The sequence below is a fragment of the Amblyomma maculatum genome, chromosome 9, assembly GCF_055883805.1.
Source record: "Amblyomma maculatum isolate TAMU_Amacu chromosome 9, ASM5588380v1, whole genome shotgun sequence".
NCBI lineage: Eukaryota > Metazoa > Arthropoda > Arachnida > Ixodida > Ixodidae > Amblyomma > Amblyomma maculatum.
The window spans coordinates 40728427-40741611 of record NC_139352.1 but is presented as its reverse complement, the minus strand read 5'-3'; the positions used below and the strand labels follow the sequence as shown (position 1 = coordinate 40741611).

Here is a 13185-nt window from a genome sequence, read left to right as displayed (position 1 = left end):
ATTCAGATGGACAAGAGTCTGCGAACGCTCTTTATTAAAAAGAGGAATCGTTACTCCTCCTTTCCGTAGCTTTGTACAAACTGCGTCCGCTTGACATTCGAGAAGGCGTTGTGACCTCGTCGCAATTATGTCTAGGTATGCACAACTCCGTGGTGTCCATCGAAAAATATACTCCCAAGTGGTAAACCGATGGTCGACCCGCGTTCGGTTCTTGCAAATATGACCATCTAAAACTCATCAGGACCATCAGCCACCCAGCTCGGCCCGAGGTAATGGATTGACAATTGCCTTTGAACGGCCGCTCATCTACAATTGATCTCGCGCAGACTAGTATAGCCGGCTGGGCAACCCTACAGTCGCGGTCTGGTCATGCATAGGTGATGGCTTACCATGCATGACCCCAGCACGGCCTGATCCCGGCCACGTCAGCGTTACTCACTGCCCGGTACTTTATACATGCCTGGTCAGCGGTCTACACGTTCACGGCCCATGGTTTACCCATGCAACGTCTGCAGTTCGATTCTGCATGAACATTGCTGCGGCGGCACTATTTTTAGATTCGCATCATTGAACGGGCTATAACTTTGTGGCGGTGCACGTGGCGTAGAAGTAGGGCCGACGCCTCGCATGCAAGATGCCCGTGGTTCGAATCCTCGTGCTGCGCTATTCTCCAACGAATTAAAAAAAGCGCGTGTCGATGGAATTGCATAAAAACAGCTTTGGGGTGTGACCTGATGCCGGTGAACACCTCTGCCAACCCACTCTCTCACCCATAGGGTTTCTTACACTAACTAGAGGGAAAGCTGAGGGCGCTGCCCTTCAGCCACTATGGGCGCGCTAAGAATCATGGGCCGGTGTGCTACTTGTTGCGGGACAGTCGGTTTTTCTCGGGTACGTGGAGTGGCGTTACTGCAATGTTTCTTTTTTCGTCATCATCATCATCTGAAGGTGCGTACATAGACCGCGAAAGCCGTAGTAGCGAAGGCGCAAAAGCAGACGTCGCCAATAAATGGTTTTTGTTTCCCGAAATGCCACTAAAAACTTCCTTGTGATTGCACAACCATAAATATTTTTATAACGTTTTTCTGTTTCAAATTTTGCCTATTAAGTGCGAAATATTGGTATTTGTGCTGCTCAAAACTAAGTCAATAGGAGAAAGAGCCCTCGCTTATATTGAATAAATATCACACTGACATGCTGTTTCTCTCTCTTTTTGCAATTTATAGTCACTATATTCAATCTTAGGACATTATTTACGGTAGAACAACGCTTATCTTCGCATTAGTTTTGGCCAAAAGTTGTAGTTCTGCACTCGGTAGCTCTCCGGCCCATGATGCTTTGAGCACCCATGGTGGCTGAACTGGCCGTCTGGAAACTCCATGTAAACTCCCATAGACGGCAGCACAGCTTTCCCTCTAGGTAAGAGTAAGAAACTCTATGCCCTCACCAGAACAGCAGTTGGCCACCCTGGTGGAGTAATTGGCCACAGCCTCCCATGATTATTCCTATAAAACCCCGGCGCTCAATCACCAGCGGCTGCGGAGCCATTGACCACGGCGGCGGTCAGACCTGTGACGCAGCGGGGAGTGCTAAGAATTTCGGGCTCAGAGGACAGGCCGTCATTAGAAAACTGGCCCTGGCAACGTTTAATGCTAGAACCCTAGCTAGTGAGGCTTGTTTACCAGTGATGTTAGAGGAACTAGAGGGAATGCAATGAGATAGTATAGGGCTTAGTGAAGGGAGCAGGTCAAATGAGGCATATACTTTACTGAAGTGTGGGCATGTTGGAGTTGGAGTTGCAGTCGAAGTTTATTTCTTTCTTTTACAAGAAAGTGGAAGCCAAGGCAAAAGGTTGCAAGCCTGACTGGGCCTTGGCTCCCAAAACAGATAACAACAGACAACAGCATACACCTCTAGTGTATATAAAATAAAAAAACATTATGCAACACTTACATACGATATGTAAAAGATATGAATACATGCAGTATTCATTGGATATACAAATCAACAGATCACGCTGTCAATAACATAAATATTTACACTGAAAGCAAAAAAATATTTCCACAGAAAAGATTACATATGAGAAAAATACAGTCACTACCACCATTGCAATTATAGGGGATATTCATTTAAATATTGTTTTACGTTCTTTTTAAATACCCTAGGTGGCAATGAAAATTCCACATTTGGTGTGTTGTTGATTAGGGATGGCACCTGAAAAGTTAATTTCTGTTTTCCATAGTTGGTTCGGGTAATAGGTACAAGTTTTTTTTGTGTTCGCAGGTCATACGTTACTGTAGATCTATCAGGTAGAGTAGTATACAGCCTATTATGTACTGTGTTATCGGGGCTTACCGGAGAGACGAGAGCTAGGAATACGTTTCCTTTTCAATAATGATATAGCTGATAATATAGATGACTTCTATAGCATTATTAAGAGGGTAGCCGACATCGTGATTCAGCTAAATAAGCGGTATAAGCTGAAGGTTGCACAAGCCTACGCACCTACATGTCGTCATAATGACCAGGCATAAAAAGCATCGATGAAGATGTAGAATTGTCCATGGGGAAAGTAAAAACGCAATATACTGTACTGATGGGCGACTTCAATGTCAGGGTAGGTAAAAAGCAACCAGGAGACCTTAGTGTGCAATGGTGTCATGGGATTAAGAAACAGCAAGGGGGAGTTACTAGTTGAGTTTGCTAAACGTAATAACTTAGAAATCATGAATATACCTTTTTCAGAAGAACCGGAAGTGGACATTGAAAAGACCTAACGGGGAGACTGAAAATGAAATTGATTTCATACTGTGTTGTAACGCGGGCATTATGCTGGATGTAGAGGTAATCGGAAAGGTGCGATGGAGTGACCACAGGATGGTTAGGTCTCGAGTTAATCTAGATTTCTAGAGTGAGCGACACAGATTAGTGAGGAAGAAACCAATCAACAAATTAGCGGTAAGAGGAAAAGTAGATGAATTCAGGCTCTCTTTGCAGAATAGATACTGAGTGCTAACCTAGGAGGCCGACCTTAGCTTAGAAGCAATGAATAATAATTTTAGAGGTATCAATATTTAGTGCACGGTAGAAGTAGGCGGTAGAAGTGTTAGAGAGAATACCGGTAACCTCTCTAACGAGACGAAACATTTAATTAAGAAAGGCCAAACTGTGAAAGCCTCCAACCAAACAGACAGAATATAACTTGCAGAGATATCAAATCTAATCAATATGGGCATGCCCCAAAAAACAGTCGTAGCCTGAAAGCGCTAAAGAAATTAGAGACAGGAAAATATCAGATGTATGCGCTGAGAGACAAGGCGGGCAGTGTCATTACTGACATTGACAAGGTAATCAATGTAGCCGAGGAGTTCTATAAGGACCTTTGCAGTAGCCATTGTAATTAGGCCGAGAATGGTATTGGATGTAATGAAGAGCAGTCAGACGTTCCGCCAATGACGAAGGACGAGGTTAAGAAAGTAATAGAAACTATGAAAAGTGGGAAAGCAGCTGGACAGGATCAGATAACTACGAAGTTGTTGAAGGACGGGGGGGATATTGTGCTAGAAAAACTGGCCACCCTGTATACGCCATGCCTGATGGCAGGGAAAGTACCGGAATCATGAAAGAACGCTAACATAATCTTAATTCATAAGAAAAGGGATGCTAGGGCTTAAAACATTATGGACTAATCAGCTTGCTATCAGTTGCGTACAAAATATTTACCAAGGTAATCGCCAATAGGATCAGGACAAACTTAGACTTTAATCAACCAAAGGAACAAGCAAGATTTCGGAAAGGGTACTCTACCATCGATCCTATCCACGCTGTAAAGCAGGTAATAGAAACGTTCTTGGAATATAAACAGCCCTTATGCATAGCATTCACTGACTACGAGAAAGCACTTGATTCAGTCGAAATCTCAGCCGGTCATGCAGGCATTGCGAGATCGGGATGTAGGTGAGCCATATGGAAAAGCCATAGGTGGTCGAAATTACTCCTTAGCCCTCCACTACGACTCCCTTTCTCTATTTCGACTTTCACTCCCACCTTCCTCCCTTCCCTTATGGCGCGGATCAGGTGTCCACAAAACAAGTGTGACAGATACTGCGCCTTTTCTTTTTTGTGACGTAGTCGGTGGCGGCCACCTGCGCCGTGCGTGACGTCACTCGTGCTCCGACATACGACGGCTCACGCGAAGCGCGGTGTTCGCTAGCTTAATGAAGCTTTTCACTTCAATAATCATACGCGAGGAGCGAAACGCAGGAGAACCTTCCGTACATTGTTTTTTTTTTTTTTTGGCGTATTAATGAACCATAGTGCGATTTTGATGCCGCTCCAAGCAGCCTTTGTCAAATGACATTTCTGATTTTACCCAAAGACTGAACTTGGCTCCTCGTTTCCACATAGAATACCAGACGTCTAAGAACAATCCGCTTGCCGGAAATATGGCAACCGATCACCAAAAGTTGCTTTTATTTTCAAACTTAAAAACTCACAGGCTATGATGACACATTAGAAAACGTGTGCCGTTGTATCAGAATTTTTTCTAAACTTTCTGTTTTCCCACTTCAGCAGAGTAAAGTGGAGTTTTGAGATATTTAAATCCACATTTGTATCTCATACCGCATATAGATCTTATACTGAGCTGCAAATGAAGGTGAATAATATTATATTGAGGCGTTTGAGATACAAACTCACGAGTGACTCGAGCAGCCGAACCTAATGTATACCACGGCCGGTCTCGAGGGAGAGCGCGCGCTCTCCCTCGAGGCAGACCGTGATATAGCATATGTACTCGACGCCAAGTGATGACTCCTCGACCAATCACGAGTTCGTACAAGTCGTTAATAAGAATGAAGAGCGCAGACTGCGCAGCCAAACCAACCGTCCTCGCCAATATCGTCAACGATCATCACGGTGCAGAAATGGTCCGGTATATACAGTGTTGTTTGTGCCATAGCAACCATTGGACGATTAATAACGTGAGCATAACCCGTTTAAGAATGTCGTTCACGGAAGCGCACCAGGCAGTTTGACCGGCATGAAAAAACTCGGCAATATTAGCGTACGCCCTTTTACTGTTCAAGGTAGCGAAACTACCGCTGAATTAATTTGCCACGCTGTCGTCGCCATCTGTGACGCCGATTTCTAATCACGTCGGCGACCAATACATGTCAATAAAGAAGTTCTACATGGATAAAGCTGATCAAGAATGACTGCATGCCATTGTGCGTGGAGGTTAGGCACTTTCGACACTCAGTTCGAATTTTTGTGCTTGAGCATTTACAGTGCAGGAAGTGCATGAAGATCAATCTCGTGAGGACTGTGTGCAACAACTCCATCGTGTGCCTGAGATTATCCGAGTAACACAGCGTTGACATTTTCCACACGACTATCTGGAAGTGCGCCAACTGCCATGGACCTTACGACTCTGTAGAGACTGCCCCTGTCTGAAGACCGTGCGGGCGATACAGAAGCAAAAGCTGCGGGACAATTTTACGCACAATGAAGCTGCTGCAAAAGTGCGACGACACTTCGTTCGTGCTTCCGGAGGTCGTCAAAGCAAAAAAATGACCTTTGAAACGAAAGCCCCAAATGACACTGCAACTCGTCCGCCTCCACCATCAAGCGTACTAAATCAAGTGAGCCCAATGTCTGGTGACTGTGGACATGTTCACCCCATAAAACTTGGCCTCCACTACCGAGGCCTTGTATATGTCCATTGGATCAAGAATGTTGCCGCACTCCAAATTCGCAATACCTTCTACACTAATAAAACTGTAACAAAGATATGCAATTAATCGCAATGCTCATGTCATTGATGAATTGTCATGCGTGCACTTTTTTGCATCCTACGATAGCCAGCAGCACACACCAGCAATGAATGCTGGACGCGCTACATACAGTCCTTTCGGCTCTCAGTAGAAGGCACCTTGACTCAGCAGGCCGTATCTTTTCAAGTCATGCAAGCTTTAATTTTTCAATGAAATACCCGAGGACTCCCGTCCCGGATTTCAGATATTTGCTCTATATCTAGCAAACTCACTTCGCTCTATCTATTTGTGAGCCGAATCTACCAAAAGCTTTTAAATATCACTTTCATTGCCAACACGCAACAAACCAGCAATGTCGTCGTCTTCATTCGAAGTGAACCTATAGATATTTGTGCTGTATTGAGGTTCACCCTAACATTTACAATAAGTACATTTGTTTGATATTGAAGAGCTGCGACCTCTCTGTCTATGCTTGGGGCTGTGTACTGGTGCTATCAAGAACATATTACTCCACACACACACACACACACACACACACACACACACACACACACACACACACACACACACACACACACACACACACACACACACACACACACACACACACACACACACACACACACACACACACACACACACACACACACACACACACACACACACACACACACACACACACACACACGCGCACACACACACACACACACACACACACACACACACACACACACACACGCGCTGTCGTCCGTGTGCGCTCATTTCCGAAATGTATTGATGCAAGCTGCTGACATCGCACAGCACACGGACGTCACTTCGTTTCGCCTCCATCGGCTGCGTTTCGAAGGAGGCGAAACGAAGTGGCGTCCGTGTGCTGTGCGATGTCAGCGCACGCTAAAGATCCCCAGGTGGTCGAAATTACTCCGTAGCCCTCCACTACGGCTCCCCTTTCTTTCTTTTCACTTTCACTCCTACCTTCATCCCTTCCCTTACGGCGCGGTTCAGGTGTCCACATAGCAAGTGTGACAGATACTGCGCCTTTCCCTTCCTGTGAACCAATTATTATTATTATTATTAAGCTGCTGAGACGCCCCGCCGGGGTGGTGCAGTGGTAAGACGCCCGACCACTGTGCCGGAGTTCCCGGGATCGAATCCCGGCCTCGGCGGCTGCGTTTCGATGGAGGCGAAACGAAGTGGCGTCCGTGTGCTGTGCGATGTCAGCGCACGCTAAAGATCCCCAGGTGGTCGAAATTACTCCGTAGCCCTCCACTACGGCCCCCCTTTCTCTCTATCCACCTTCACTCCCACCCTCATCCCTTCCCTTACGGCGCGGTTCAGGTGTCCACAGAGCAAGTGTGACAGATACTGCGCCTTTCCCTTCCTATGAACCAACCTAAGCTGCTGAGATCGCAAGTCACGTGTTCAGCTGGGTAAGCTGTTATTACTGTTATCTCAGTTAGGGCACTGCATCCCAGTGAAGTTCTGAAGATGAAACAACATCGAAGTTTGCACGGAATACCACAAAGCAGAATGCTTTGCTCAACTCTCTTCAGCCTCGCTAACCACCTTGGCCTCGCTCTCGTCCTCTCGTAGTCCTCGTCGGTTTGCTGTCGCAATCTGCTCGGATCTATATATGTCAGTAACTTGTTCGTCGAATAATTAATTTAAAAAAATAAAAAACGATACAAACACCTAGTAAAACAAATGAGGAGCTTTCGGTAAAACAAAATCTACTTTCGGTTTCGTTTTCCTTCTTTCTATTCTTTTTTAATACTTCTAAAATTAATTTGAAAAACAAATCATAAAAAAATTGAATCTATAAAAAAAAACAAAAAAACAAACAAACAAACAACAAAAAAACACCGCGGCAACGTTGGGAGGTGCCAACTCGGTGCCAATGTCCCAACGTTCCGTGGTTCTGTGGTTCTGTTGGGAGGTGCTAGATGGTCTAGACGTCACGCTTCAAACATCCGCCTCCTTGTTTCCGTCCAGTGCTCATTGGCCAGCCATGCAGCCAGCAGCCAGCCCCAACGCTAGCAGATTGGCAGCGCACGATGCAAGGCCCATCGCCCGACGTGCTCGCAGAGAGCAGCCACCGTAGTGCAGCCTACGCACCGTGTTGTTTATGTGACATTCACATTCATGCGTCCTGACAGATGGTTAAAATGTTAAGCGACGAGTGCGTACGAAAGAGCAGTGGTGGCGTCGCATTCTTGCAGTGACCCTCGACAGTCGGCGAATCGTCGCTGGAGCAGGTCATCAATTGATTCCGGGCCCGACTGTTATGTCCGCTTTGTTTTCTACAGCGTCACGTTCTGCAAAATTAGATGAATATCGTCATTGTGTTCACGCGCAGAGCAGGAATTTCGTGAGGTAAGTGCCGGGACGTTACAGGAGTGTCTTGCAACCAAGTCCACCCAGTCCACCTGGCCGGAATCGTCAGCGGCGCTCGCAGTTCAATGACAAGCGTACCGAGTGTTACCTTGACACAGTCGTGTGCGTTTTGTATGTCTGCTCTCTCTGGGCGTTCGTTATCGTCACTGCGAAGTGCGGCTAATTGTATATGTAGGCTTTTGCCTCGCCTTTATATGAAAGCGTCACGCAGAATGTCTCCCACCCTTGGCAGTGTCTGTGATGTGAACTTTCAGTGCTTATCACTTTTTCCCTTGTGCGTGTAATGTCCTTTCAAGAGGATGCCAGTCACGTACAGATGTGATAAACCTAAAGTGAAACTTCAAAGATCATATTGCAAAGCAGGTACCAATGCCCAGCATATAATCTTGGCACGAAGACAGCAGCAGTACCTTTATGTCTTGCCCATAATAGTGCATGTGTTGGTGGGGCGGTGCATGTTTGACTGCGGAATTCAACCAAGTCAGAGGCCAAGAATTTCGGCTGTTATATTGGAAACCATCTGGGGCAGCCGTTGTCCACTGTAGGGTTATTCGCAGCCTTCTAAGGGCTAGATAGTTTACAGGACATTATTGCATCAGTTCAGCGAGGTTATTGACTTGCATTGACCAAGTGCACAATACAGGAAAACTGTGCACTTCAGGCATAGTCAAACAGAAGTGTTAGTGAGAGATCCTGTTGCTGCAGGAACTGTGTGCATTTTCAATTTTCTGCAATTTCTACTGGAAAGAATCAGAGTTGTTATTATCATTATTATCATCATCGACCTGACTGTACCACTGCAGGGCAAAGGCCCCTCCCTTATCTCTTCAATTAACCCAGTCTTGTGCCAGCTGCGTCCACTTGACCCTTGCAAATTTTCTAACCTCATCCGTCCATCTGGATAGTTGTCACCTTCTGCTATGCTTACCCTCCTTGGAACTCACTGCGTTACCTTAAGAGCCCATCACATATCTTGGCTTTGCATTTGTTCTTCTGGGCCTGTGAGCCGGGAACTTACAGGCCCAGCAAACTTGTTGAGAGCCGAAGTATGGTCCCAAATCTACGAACTTAATGTGACCGTCGGCCAGGCGCTCGTGAGTCACCGTCAGTAGTCGAAGGCAATCTGCAAGCATTGCTAAAGATTCAGACACTTGTATGGTTAAGTTGCATTATTTCCAGACCCACTCTGCTCTCTTAAGCCCTGTATACAAGAATTCGACAGAGTCGAGTTGAGTAAGCCTGTCGAGTAACAAAGTAGCTCAGGTTCATGTATACTCAGTTGGGTCGAGTAAAATAGGCGGCGGAGCGGGTCGAGTTAATTCGCTTGCAAGGGATAGGTTAACTCGCTTGACCCGCTTGACTAAAAGCATGTAGATGCTGTCAAGTCGGGGAGTCGAGTTATGGGGAATTCTGAGATCGAAAAGCCTCCGGAGCAGCGAGGAGCTTCAGCTAAGTTGAATGCTTTTTTAGCCCTCATCAACGATAAAAAATAGTAAAAGGGAACAAATCAAATACGAGCAAGAAACTTACACAATAACTTCGCATCTCGGCGCTATGCGCCGCTGCAATACTTACTCGCTGGAAAGTGAGTTTATGTAGACACCGACTGGGTCTAGTAATGGTGACCTCGCTTACTCGACGCTGACTTGACCCTGACTTGTCCATGTATATGGGACTTTAGTGTTAGCCTTATAATTTACCTTTCCAATGCTTGCTGTCATATCATCTAATTAATTTCAAGTCTCTTATTATTAATTAATTTCAAGCCTCCTGGTTTCTGCTCCATAGGCGAGTATTGGCAAGATGCAACAGTTTTATACTTCTCTCGTGAGCGATACTGGTAAACTGCAGTTCACGACCGGCAAGTCTCTTCCAAATACACTCCACTCCACCCCATTGTTATTGTCCTTGTCACTTAACTCTCGTGGTCAGGGCAGCAGTTAGTGCTGGCCCTAAGCAGGCATATTTCAAGCGGATGTTTGGGAAAGAGTCTGGGTAAATGTGGCTGGAACGTGCATGCAGTCCCAGAATGCGAGAGTCTTGTAAGGGTTTCCCAACTGCTATTCGCTAGGAGATTGGTCAGGGTCATGTTTAATGTTTTACAGTAATGTTTACTAAAGAGGTTCATGCTTCCAACCCGTGTGTAATGCCTGGTGTGTGCCAGACTATATTCATGAAAATGTTAAAACATAGCAGACGCTTGTTCTTTTTTTGTAGTGCGCTTTGTCAAAAAATTTCAGGGGTACTCTCTTGTTTCAATGCTTGTCTCTTCTGGTTGGAGCTCTCAGACCATATCACATTGCAGAATGATGGTCTGCATGTGTTTGCTCTGTTTGAATATCCAGCGAAGAATTAGCAACCTTAGAATAAAAGGTAGCGCAAAAGGACGAGGACGGAAGGAGGGACACGAACGCGAACCGCCCACTTGACTTGTTTTTTGGCGTTCGCGCTAAAATGTGCTGTACTTTGTTGTGCAAGCCTAAACTTGTGGCATTAGAAGTGAGAATTTGCATAATCTGCAAGGTGTATTTTATTATTGTTGCATACTACAGTGTGTTTGGGAGGCTTCTCAAAGGATTGGGCTGCAAAACATGATGGGTTTGCATTTTGCCGCAGCAATAGTAAACAAGCAGTGTTTTATGAAGTAGCAGTTGTCAAGGTTAGGTATAATTACAATCAAATTTGTTTCCTGATGGGGTTGCTTGTGTCAGTTTAGTTTTTTTGTACCAGCGTGCTTTCCTGTGCCATATGATATTTATATTATTGTTTCCGAATGCATGACAGGTAGCTGAAAAACGAGGATTATTGCTACCCATTAGTGTTCCCACTTGCTTCATTATCCCGTCCACACATTTGCAATGTTACAGGCTTGTAAGTGCTAATCCGCTATTTCTCACTGGTTGAAGATAAGTTTGCTTGCTAGCAACTGGGTTAAAATCTTCGTCGTTTTAAGGCTGCAGATAGTTAAACAGTGATCTATCAATGTGCTCAGTGTTTTCTCATAGAGTAGCACCTTTTATCAACCAGTTGTGTTTTTATCTCTGGGTTTTTCTGCCTTTTTCCTCGTGCAGTCTTTGCCTTACAGTTTGTTTACTTTACAATCATTACAAGTCTGTTGCCCAAGCATAAGTGTTACGTAAGGAAAAGGTTGTAAATGATTTGCCATGCATACATTTTTTGTCACTTTTAAAATTACAGAATATTTCGTTTTTGCGAGGACCTATCACAGAGGTCACATAAAAGCACTGAGGTATTTATTCCCGGTTCAGTATTATGTATAAATCACTAACAAGGAGAAATTTAGGATCGTTAAATATTTTGTATCCTTGCTGCTACTGGAATCAAGCTTTTGTGGACAGTAAACAGTGCATTGCATTGGAATCCAAGCATGATTGCTGTCATTAGTTTAGTTCTGTTCATCTTTGTAACACACTCTAAATTGTTTCTTGCTACATCGCCATTAATAAGGAATGCGTTTCTCACTGAGGGATTAATTTGGGCCCATAAATAACTCATAATGACTATTTAATCAATATATATATATGGGTTTATATGGGTTTAACGTCCCGAAGCTACTCATGCTCTGGACGGGGCCATAGTAAAGGGCTCTAGACGATTTAGACCGTATTAGGATCTTTAATATGCACCAAGATCACTCAGCACATGAGCACTTTGCATTCTCATTGGTTGTTACTTGCAAGGATCTACATGGCAGAAGCATTAGTTATCACTCGTTTACATTTGTTTTGGCACATTTTGCCATGTTTAGCTAAGTTTTAGCTGGTGTTTTAGTTCTTTATTCGGAGGAAAAAGGCCTAGTTTAGGTCTTTCGAGCTACTTTGTGAAAGGAGGTGAAGACGGTGAAGGCGACAAAATCCGAAGCGTGGCCTGAACTTTTGGCAGCTTAGCACATGAAGAAACCAGCCACCGAAATTGCACAGTGGTTTGAAGCAGTGTCCGCCAAAGCTGATCTCTTTGCCTTGGGATTGGTTCGAAACCTACTGAAAAGATTGCATGCAGTTTGTTATCAGTGCAGCCAGGTTCTAAATCATTGCCAGACATAGCTTGCGCCATGCTGTCTCTGCTTTGAGTTTGGCTGCAACTAGTACATATCCAGCAGCTGCAATCGGGTGCATCCTGTAAATTGAAAGCTAATGTAGCTAGCGCACACAGTTGGGGAAAAGTATGATTTTTGGCTTGTGCAAAAAAAAAATATATTAACTGTTGTATCTTTCAGAGGTTATTTGCACATGTAATATAGAAAGATCTCTGTCTGGCCAACTTCTATTCCCGTTATGGATGTTGTCATCCACTCTACAGAAATGACTTGTGATATTACATTGAGTAGCTAGCTTGAATTTGTGCCTGGTGCTTTATTTACGGCACGAATCTCATGCCAATTCTTACTTGACGTCTCTTGGCTTGCTGTAGGTATCTGATGAGGCCTCATGCGTAGTTCATTGGTATAGACATATTGATGCAAATTGCCATTCATACTTTTTTGTAGTGGCGAGCAGCTTGCATGTTGCACAAAACTAGATCAGTATTGATTTTTGAAAACAGAACAATAAAAACATTTCTATCCTTTTTGTTCTAGTTGCATGTCGATATATTTGTAATCACTAATACCCATCTGCATCATGAGGGCTATTCTCAAGCTGGGCTTGCAAATATCTATAAGCAGCTTTGGAACAGTGTGTCATCAGATATTATTTCTTTAATTTCTTCCCCATTTATTCTTTCACCTTGTCATCCCTTCAAGCCGAATTTAAAATCGCGAGCTGCTGATGCTTGCGTCGGGTATTCACCTTCTCAGACTATCAGGCGTCTTGTTTCCTGAGCAGACAAAGATGACGCTTTTAAACGGCTGTCATTCTTGTCTGGAGAAAAGATGACACCTCCTCTTCTAACTCTTGAATGTTAGAAATTTTTAAAACCTACATGATTTACTTTGTGTGAAAGACAGGCAAAAACACAAACATATGCCTTGTGCATCCAGCTATCTTCATGTTACTGA

The 13185-nt window shown here is 44.5% G+C and overlaps 1 protein-coding gene across 1 annotated transcript in view; it reads left to right on the top strand.

Annotated features, from left to right (window-relative positions):
- Positions 1 to 7789: 7789 nt before the first annotated feature.
- Positions 7790 to 13185, top strand: part of LOC146178903 (uncharacterized) — a 33911-nt gene continuing 28515 nt past the window's right edge. The window contains exon 1 of the mRNA XM_084578647.1: positions 7790 to 8147. The gene's annotated coding sequence lies outside the window, so the exon portion shown is untranslated. The remainder of the gene's footprint in view (positions 8148 to 13185) is intronic.